Genomic DNA, 10,175 nt, shown 5'->3' on the forward strand with positions numbered 1-10,175 from the left:
TGAACCTTTTTTATAAAATAATTACAAAAAAATTTTTTTTAATGAAATGGTTTCAATGAGCTTGAATCATATCTAAAAGTAAGATGGATTGATCAAACTTTCAACTTTTATGTGCTTGTATTGTATGCCTATTTTCAATTTTGTGTATGTTAGTGAAAGACAGAAAAAGTTTATCTTGGAGAGAGGTTGTGCAAAGATCAAAGTTAATATTTGTAATTTTTTACAATAGTTGTATAAGGTATCGCGCATAAGGTACTTTGACATGTATAAGGTACCTTGGGCTGTGGGTAGCATTGACATGTATTAGATTAAATATTTTTACCAGTCACCTGTTAATTATTGTTTAAATTATTTTTAATAGATTTTGTAGCCAGATGTTAAATGAAAAAATATAACTATTTTTATCCACATAATAGTAAGTGTAAATAACAATATAATACGAGGGCATTAATTAAACTAATTTCTAGTTTTAGTCCAAAGAAAAATAAAACCATACTATAATATCATTTTACTTGCGTTTTTATGATGTTGTTTCTAAATATTAAGCTTTTTTTTTTTAAATGCATATTTCAGTTTTGGGGTAACATTGACAGGAATGCTAAGTCACCCCATGGGCCAAGAATCAAGCAAAAGTTGGCAGAATGTCTTACATCTGACGAATCTTTCACAATAACATGAAATAAAATCAAGCAAGCAAACCCTAAATTAAAAATATAACTCTGAAAAAAAATGTACCAATACATCAAATGTCAACAGATCTAAACACTGACACTTGCAAAAAGTTAAAGTCCACACCCAACAATGTAGCATAATATTAGTAAGAACAAAATATCAAAACTTGAAGATGTAAAAAATTTTCTTGTTGTTTCCTAAATTAAACCAAACACTAAAAAATTTGTAACAAAGAAATCCAACAAAAATTACATCACTGCGGGATTTCGTCGTAATCAAATATTGAGTCATTAATGTAATGTAGAACAAAATAGTTTGACAATACTTAAAGAGAAAACTTTTAACCATAAGTTACCATACTTTTTTATATTTTTAAGTAGACACCATCAGAACTGAAGCCAATTGATATCTTTCAAAAAATAATGTAATATTACATTTTCATTGCAATTTTACAACTTTTCAATGCTGCTTATTTTTAAAATGAAAATGTAGGTGCTAATATATATTAAAAATATTTTCTCTATTTTGTTTTTCAAAATTCCAATAATAATGTTACCCCTCATAATGTAACTTTAATATTTGCAGCTACTACTGTCAATGTTTCCTTATAAAGAGGCAACATTGACAGTTAAAACCCAAAAAAAAATTATCCATCAGTTATATTAGAAAACTAATCAAATTCTTCATCAGTTTATGGCAGCAATATCATTGGTAAACACATAGAAATATTGCATACCAAATTTGGTTTAACACAGCTTAAAAAAAAAAGTTTTTTCAAGATGTGTTAGTGTTACCCCATTTAACCTTTTTCAATGAGAACTACTCTTGCCAAAAAGAGATTAAGAGTTTAAATTCCTAAATTTTTTTAAAACTTTTTAAAAAATCTTTACAAATAATTTTTGTATTGTTATTAATTTTATTATAGCTTTTTTTTATCTTAAAATTTTGATATAATAATTCATTGGCATTTTAGTTTTTATCAACATTAAATCAAAAACTTTTTAAATAAATAATATTTTGTAAAATTAATAATAACTATAAAGATTGTAAAGTTTATTATTTTAGAAACTATATGGGTTATGAAAAATTGCCAGTTGACAAATGGGAAATTTCTCCAACCAACCAAGTCTTGATAAAAAAATAGGGGAAGGAGCATTTGGTAATGTCTTTATAGCAAAGATTAGTTCAAATATTCTTGCTAAAACTTATTATGCCGCTAAAACTGAAATAGTTTTTCGTGATACCAAAGCATCTTGTGTTAATGTTGCGGTAAAACTTTTAAAAGGTAACTATAATGTTCTATAATGTAGGTATGTTTTATTTTTAGTTATTTTTTCTACTTTATCATTAACGAGTGTTTTGTATGTTGTTATGTGTATTTTGTGTCTTACTTTTTTATTATTACTTATATTTTTGTATTTTTTTAAAGAGTGTAATATTTATGTTATACAACATGTTTAATTTGCATTTGAGGCATAAAAAATATTGCTAAAGAACAGAATAAAAAATAAATAAGCTTGTTTATCACTTAACACCAAAAGTACCACATAGTTGATACAAAGTACACTTTTTTTAAGCATGCCAAAGACAAAAACAATTTTTGCTATGCAACATTGTTATTTATTATGTATGCTATTTCGTTTTCAAACATAAATTCTAGGATTTTAAGAAATGTTGCAAAAAATGAGACTGTATTTGGAGGCCGTAATAAACATTAAGGGACTGCATACTTAAAAAAAATTCAACATAAGATGTTCTTAAGGAGAAACCATGTTAGAATTTTGCAACTTAAATAAAAATGTTCAAAACCAATTAAAAACCTCTAAAAAAGTGTTTGTGCTAGGTATTTAGGAAGCTCAAGAAACCATTATTTTAAAATCAAAATTAGGAAAATATAAAATAAAGAGAAAAATGAAATCTTATAACATATGAAGAAAAAACTCAAAATAAATGGAAAGGCCTTGTGTTGAATAGCTAAACAAACGTAAACAAGCTGTATGCATAACTTAATCTGACAAGAAAAAGCATTGTTACTTATGATGGATTTAGTTAAGGACAAGACAAAAGATAGGCTTATTAGAGTAATTAGATAAAAGATTAGATAGATAGATAGATAGATAGATAGAAGACTAGATATAAGGCTTAATAGAGTAATATTAAAAAATTGTCTTAAAGTGTAAAATACTTGCAAAAAAGAAGAAAGCAAAATAAATAAAACTGATAATTTATTTGAAAAAGTGTCAAATGAAAGATTTGAATGGAACAAACATGTTAAAGTGAAAATATTGTATATAAACAAAGGTGGAGATGATTTACAGTTACTAAGATGAATGAGTAAGCTTCCTAACCTGTATTGTTTATTAAATCTCAGTGAAGCAAGACTTTTTCTTCTGATGTGCTAGCTGAGATGGTAAAGGCTTATAGATATTTAGGGGTTTAGTTGGTATCAAGTTATGGAAAAAAAATATTATTTGGTAATAAAAACCTTGTTTTCAAAAACAGTTGGGTTATAAAAATTTTAGGAGTTTTGCCAATGTGGATCTTATTGAGAAATAAAGTTCATATATCATTTATCTAAGATTTCTTTGGCTTGATAAACCACAGATTAAAAATATATTATGATTTCCTGATTTCCTAATTTTTTCTCCTGATTTTTGTACAGTTACTTTACCAAATCTCATTTTTTTAAAGCTAAAACTGAAATAAATAAAATTTTGTAAAAAATACATTTTTGAAAAGTTTTTCTTTTTGTTTGAAAATGATGTTGGTATCAAATGTTTGTTATTCAAATCTTTCATTTGACACTTTTTCAAATAAATTATCAGCTTTATTTATTTTGCTTTCTTCTTTTTTGCAAGTATTTTACACTTTAAGACAACTTTTTAATATAACTCTATTAAGCCTTATGTCTAAACTTCTATCTATCTATCTAATCTTCTATCTATCTAATTACTCTAATAAGCCTATCTTTTGTCTTGTCCTTAACTAAATCTATAATAAGTAACAATGATTTTTCTTATCAGTAAATCAAAAGTCCTAAAAATTATCAGTTTATCATTTAGAGATTTTAAATGATTGTTTCCTTTTAATATTTAAAAATATCAAATGTAGCTTTAATTTTAATTAACAAAGTAATTTTGTATTTAACAGTAAGTTTCTATAGTATTTCTAAGAACTTGAATAATGTTGATTGATTTATGCTATCCTATATTCAATAACATGTGTTTTTTTTTTGCGCATTGTTCTTTACTTCTTTAACTATTTAATGTCAAAAGTTTTATTGTTTATGTATATGTATATATAGTGGTTTTCATAAATTTAGACGCACTCATATTTGAGAACAGAAATTTTTAGTTTTTTAATGAAAAAACAATAGCAAAAAAGGTTTCGGTTTAGTTTTTTTCGATTTATTCGATAAATACATATAAAATCCAAAATTTAAAAAATATTTACAAAAAAATAAGACAAAAAAATTATTCGTAAATTTAGACACAGATACATTAGGAGGCGTAATTTATGAACCAATCAATATTTTGTGTATTTGCCTTTTGCTTTAATACAACAAAGAACTCTTTTAGGCATAGACTCAACAAGATTTTTGCACATCGCTTCTAGGACCCTATACCAGGTCTCCTTAAGGACGTCCTTCAGCTGGCCAAGTGTGAAAATTTAAACCTTAGCCGAAAACAGTCAAAGGCCAAATGTGTTCAATCCGGTTCAAATCAGGTGAGTATGGAGACCACGGTATTGTCCTAATATTATTATTGTTGAGCCACTCCTTTGTATAGTATGCAGTATGTGCAGTAGTGCCATCTTGTTGAAGTTTCCATGGTTTATCATTAAGCATAAGCAGGTCAACTGATGGTATAAGGTTGTTTTCCAGTACTTCAATGTATATTCTGGAGTTGATTCTTCGTGGTATATTTGGCACATACAAGACCTTTGTAATTGAAGCATGACCAGATTCCTATCAAGCCTCCTCCACTTTGTACAGTCGGTCTAATGTACCTGGCGTATTTTTCGTTAGCCATTTTTTTGACTGTTATGTTAGATTTGCGATTGATAAGCTCAAAGTTACTCTTATCACTCCACATAATGTTTTTCCATTGTTCTATTGTCCAATATCTTCTTTCACGACACCATTTTAGTCTCCTTTGTTTATCATATGGACGCAGGAGCGGTTTCTTCAAAGCAGTAGACTCCAATCTTGTATTTGTTAAGTATTCGGCGGACTGTGCTTTGAGAAATAGATGTATTTCGCGTTGTTTTGAATCCTGTTGTCAATTCTTTGTAACTAATTCTTAGATTAGCTCTGACAGCTCTAAAAAGGGCACTATCGTCTTTTCTGGTGGTTGACAAGGGTCTACCTGGCCTTGTTTTCTCGCTAGCACCACCAGTGCGAAAAAAGTTTTGCTTCATTGTCCGAATGCATTTTTCAGAAACTCCAATTAACCTGGCAATTTCTCTATTACTTTTGGTTCCTTCTTTGATATAATCAATAATTTGCCATCTTTCACATTGAGTGATACGTCTTTTGCCCATTTTTTGCGTCTTTTTAGTGCAAAACTAACTTAACTTTTGTTTATTTATTAAATAATGATTAACTAATTTCAGGTAAGTCATATTTATATAAGGTTTTTTGACAAAATTAATTAATTTAGGCCTATTAATGAGAAATATGGGAAAAAAACTACTAATTAACTATCAATTAACAAAATATAAGACTTTTTTGATTGTGCGTCTAAATTTATGAATAAAATAAAATCAAGCTTATCAAATAACTTTTTTGTGTTAATTGGAATATAATGAGTAATAAACATCCTGTAGAAAAAATTAAGGTACTCTATAATAGAGTTTCACTTCCTCTATTAAATTATATGTCAAACATAGCGGTAGCGCTTTTATTTTATTTTTATTTTAAGTATTTTCTTACATATATGTAAGAACTTATTCCAGTTTCAAGCCCCATCAAGAAGAGGCAATGTGGCAATTTATAAAGCACCCTTGAGCAAACAGAGTCGCATGCCTCTGAAAAACCACATCATAGGGTGCTTCAAATTTCTTGAATCTACTGCCAAAGAACAGAGAGTGAGGATCAGTTTAATTACTGTAGAGCTTAAAGACCTATGAAGCAAAACGTTGAACTTCCCGCATGTATCTGATCAAGCCATTTGTGCAAAACTTGCAAAACTTTTGAAAGACTATGAGCGCTGCAGAAAAAAATTAAACTTTGATTCATTGAATGGACTGTTTGACATTACCAATATGAATGGCAAATGGTTGTGCAAAGAGGGTGAGAACAAACTGTCGCGTTGGTTATTTGACTGGCAAACCTGCTAGTGCCGATACTATCTACCTATCTAAGTGAAAGAGGGCAATGGAAGCGACTGTATCCACACTTACTAGCTTAGCCCTACCTGATTTTTCCGAAAGTAGCTCGGACTCATCCGAGAACAGTACAGACAGTCCTTGAGAGGATGAGAATCGCCAGCACACCACTTCTGCTCTGTGGTGTGCTGGCCATTGTCATCCTCTGCCCTGTGTCCAATACCCTTACCAGAAAGCCGCCAGCTTTCTGGTGAGGGCATTGAAATCTTAACCCTATGTCAATCAGCAATCCACAAGGCTATCTACACAAGAACTGCTCAAGTGAAGAAACACTTTGTGAGCACGCTTCATTTGAAGAAGTGGAGCATACACTTCGACAGCAAATACATTAAGGGCTTTGATATCTGGCCATGGTCTTCAAGAATGAATCTAAAGAATTAAGTTGACTGCGCTAAAATTAAAAGATGGGAAAGCTCAAACAAATTTCTGCGATTCAAAAATTTGAATTGCAGAAGTACTCCAGGATGTGTTAGAGAAGTACAACCTGTGGGGATCAGTTGTCATGATTGTTGTTGACACAACAAACGTGCGAGAAGATAGGCGTTATTGTTCTGCTGCAGCAAATGTTCGAAGAGAAAGATCACCCCAAATCCAAGTTCATCAGTTGTCAACACCATGTGCTAGACCCCGTTCTTTATCTTGTCATGAACAAAGAGCTCCATGGGTCGACTAAATCACCAAACATCTATGTGCAGGATTTGATGAGCAATTACAATAAATTGAAAGCATCCTTCAGCAATGGTAAAACTAAGATAAAGGAAACAGGGAGCTGGAGAGACGACATGGTGTTTCTCTACCACCTCACTCATGTCTTCTGTCACTGAACTGAGAGGAATGAGATCCCCTTCGTGAATTTCAAACTGATCCCAAACATCGGCAATGCATGCTGGAACACTCATGCCTATCTAGCCCTTCTTGCATTTATTCTGATGCCAGAAACCCAGATCAGGTTGCGTAAACTCTGTCCATTCATTTCTTACTCATGGGCTGACTATTGGTTCAGCAGTCACTTGTTCCTCGTTGAAGATTTTGAAGAATTATCTGAAGCTCTGAATGACTACCCAAAAGCTCTCAATTTCTTAAAAACCCACTGAAAAACAGATGACTCTCCAATCAACATTGGCCGAAGCAACCAGTGCTGCGAGCATGCCATCAATGTTATGCAAGAATTACATGACTCCTGCCGCAAAAAGGACCTCCCACTGAGATTCATCCTCTCTAATGACATTATCGTGATTATTTGACTTCCTTGTGCATTAGATGATCCTATATAATGTCGTATGCATGTGACTCTACATCTTGTGTTCAATTTTGTATCTGTGCACTTTGACTTCAAAAATTTGGACAAGAAGCTAATAAATAAAATTCTTAAAATCATTTTGTATGTGAGGTGTTTTTTATCAAATTGCCTTGAATGTAGTATTTTATTTAATCATAAATGAAAGCTCATCAAATTATGATTCAGGGAAACAAGATTGTATAAAAGTCATCACCGTAATATATCTATATATATATATATATATATATATATATATATATATATATATATATATATATATATATATATATATATATATATATATATATATATATATATACATAAAAGCGGCAAATTAAATGATTAAATGAAAAATAATAAATTCACTATAAATATATATATATATATATATATACATATATATATATATATATATATATATATATATATATATATATATATATATATATATATATATTTATAAAAGCAGCAAACTAAATGATTCTGAATTGAAATTTCTGCAATAATAATTCAAACATTAAAAAAATGTAGTTGCTAAAATCTCCAATTTAAAAAAATAACAACTACAACTTCACCAAACCATATTCAAATTTATTTTATTTTTATGACTTTTACGTTTTTACAACATTAAAGGGCATTTCAATGAGTTTTCATTAAATAATTAAACAATAAATTCAATCAGAACAAATTTTTATTTAAAAAATTAAAGCAAAATAAATTTATACATTAGAGTTATCACTATCACTTTTTTTTTCTGATATTGTCAATACAGAAAGGTTAAAAATAAAATTTGCGTCAGCAGATTTTTTTCCCAATAGTGTCAGGAAGCTTACTTATTTTATCTTTCTTATTTTACCATGCATCCAAAATAGGGTTTGCATAAGTGCAAATTGGCATAAGTGCGCAAAAAGAATTTGCAAAGATTTGCATAAGTGCAAACTGTCATAAGTGCAAAGCAATTGCAAAATCTGGAACGAGTGCGAACTGGCATAAATGCGTCGAACAAATTTGGCAAAATTTGCACTTAAGTTAATATGTGCAAGTTTGCACTTATGCCAGTTTGTACTTATGCCAATTTGCACTTATTCAGTCGTCCCCTCATATGTGTCTTATACATTTATGCATTCTGCAATAGTTATATCTCTTGTAAAAAATTTTTTACTCATTTTTAAATAATATTTACCTAACAAATTTTTTACATTGTAAAAATATAACTTTTTGAAACAATCCAACCAACAAAAATTTCATTTATATCACATCCCCCTTTTTTTAAGAGATCTTAAAAATGTGACACCCTTTCTGCTATTTCTTTATCATCAAGTATAATCCCAGGGTTCGTCAGCTAAAAAGAAATGTCTAACAGAAAATTTAAATTAAAGAATAAAGGAGATACCTTAAGATTTCTGAAATGCGGTAGTGGTGTAGTGCGGTAGTGGTGTAGTGCGGTAGTGGTATATGCCGTAGTGGTGTAGTGGTAAGGCGCTCGCTTCATAAGCGAGAGGTTCCAAGTTCGATCCCCGCCACGTCCCTGGTAGTACCGCGCCCAACTTGTTTCTCCGCGCAACAGCCTTGTTCGTCGAGGTTCGTGTTTCGGAGTTATAGAGTTAAGAGAGGGTTATAACCACTATTAAGTAGCCTCCTCATCTGTAGTGGCCTTCTTGGCCTTGAGGAGGTGAATAACAACAACAACAACAAAAAAAAAAAATGCAAATCAATACCATTTGTTACAACAACAACTCATTATATCGGTATAAATGTGTTGCACTGATTCATTAGTTTTATTAAAATTTTGAAAAGTAATGTTTTGATAAATGATATTGCCCTCAAATATTTTTTCAATTAAATTTTTTTAGTTTGTTAAAATAGTTAGCTCTGTTGAAATATTGCCCAATGAACTATTCAAGGGAGTTAAATTTTCTCCATTGTCCAATTAAATTGTTGCACCCTGCAGACAGCTTTTACTAGATCATGTATATCTTGCTTTCTTAACCTTTAAAAACCTCTTTAACTTTTTTTTTTTTGATGGCAAAGATTCTGTTGGACTAAAAATTTGCTAATTTGCCAATGTACTGCCAGGTCGTTCACGCAGTACATTGGCAAATTAGCAGGCAAATTTAGTTCTTCTAAGAAAGAATCCAGCTTTCCTTAAATTAAGATACCTGTGTGTCTGCCTGGGAACTGTTGGACATGGGGTGCCCAGTGATGTAGTCTCCAATTTTCGTCAATAGCATGTAAAGTCCAAGAGATGTAGCTGTCCTGAGCTCTAGAAGTCTAAAGGTCAGAAGTAAATGCAGCACTTTTTAGATTTGGCGTAATCTCCGTTTATGCTCTTCATTCCAGCTTGAACTTCTCTTGACCGAATTGAAAGCTTTCTTGAATATGTTGTTCTGTGATGAAGGCTCAGTTAAGGGTTTGCAATGTCAAACAATTTCTTGATCGTTGAAATGAGGCAAGAATATTTCTTTTCAATATTAACAATATGTGTCAAGTTAAATTCCACTAAACTAATGAAATTAAGTCGAAAGTGCACCATTTTATACAAAAAATTTTTGTATTTAAAGTCTAATTAAAAATATTTAAAATCTAATAAAAATTTGTTAATTAGATTTTTTTTTAGAAATCTAATTTAAAAATCTAATTAAAAATTTAATTAAAAATTTAATTTGTTTTTATCAAAAACAAATTGAATTTTTAATTAGATTTATTAAAATCACGGAATCAAATTATTAATTAATTAAAAAAAAAAATTATTAAGGATTTTCTAAATTATAATAATTTTTAATTTAGAAAATAATGTAATATTTAAGTCTCGTTCTACTTCTCGCGAGATTTTTCT

The 10,175-nt window shown here is 29.9% G+C and overlaps 1 protein-coding gene across 2 annotated transcripts in view; it reads left to right on the plus strand.

Annotated features, from left to right (window-relative positions):
* Positions 1–1,814: 1,814 nt before the first annotated feature.
* Positions 1,815–10,175, plus strand: part of LOC136082394 (fibroblast growth factor receptor-like) — a 24,944-nt gene continuing 16,583 nt past the window's right edge. For both annotated transcript variants that reach the window (XM_065801583.1, XM_065801584.1), the window contains exon 1: positions 1,815–1,957. The gene's annotated coding sequence lies outside the window, so the exon portion shown is untranslated. The remainder of the gene's footprint in view (positions 1,958–10,175) is intronic.

The sequence above is a fragment of the Hydra vulgaris genome, chromosome 07 (assembly GCF_038396675.1).
Source record: "Hydra vulgaris chromosome 07, alternate assembly HydraT2T_AEP".
NCBI lineage: Eukaryota > Metazoa > Cnidaria > Hydrozoa > Anthoathecata > Hydridae > Hydra > Hydra vulgaris.